Source organism: Penaeus monodon, chromosome 23 (genome assembly GCF_015228065.2).
Source record: "Penaeus monodon isolate SGIC_2016 chromosome 23, NSTDA_Pmon_1, whole genome shotgun sequence".
NCBI classification, from domain to species: Eukaryota; Metazoa; Arthropoda; class Malacostraca; order Decapoda; family Penaeidae; genus Penaeus; species Penaeus monodon.
The window spans coordinates 2,066,980-2,067,427 of NC_051408.1; positions in this window are offsets into that span (position 1 = coordinate 2,066,980).

A 448-nucleotide genomic window follows, 5' to 3' on the forward strand; every position below is an offset into this window, starting at 1 on the left:
GGAGGGAAAAGAAAAAAAGGAAGGGAAAAGAGAAGAGAAAGACGAAGAAGAGAGGAAAGAAGAAAAAGAAGAAGGAAAGAAAAGAAAGAAGAAAAAGGGGAAGGGAAAATAAAAAAGCGGGGGAAAGAAGAAGGAAAAGAAAAAAAAAAGAAAAAAGAAGGGGTAAAAACAGAGAAAAGAAAGAAAAAGAAAACAGAAAAAGGCAGAGAATTGAAAAAAATAAAAATAAATAGACAATAATATGATCAAAAAAGGGAGAAAGAGAAAAAAAGAAAGAACAAAAAAGGGAAAAAATAAAGAAAGAGAAAGAAAAAAAAAAAGAAAAAAGGAGACGAAGAAAAAAAGAAAGAATAGAAAAAAAAACGAAAAGAAAGAAAAAAAAAAAAAAAGAAAATTATGATAAAACCTTATAAAAAAAATACCTCGGGGGGGAAGAAGAAAAAAAGGG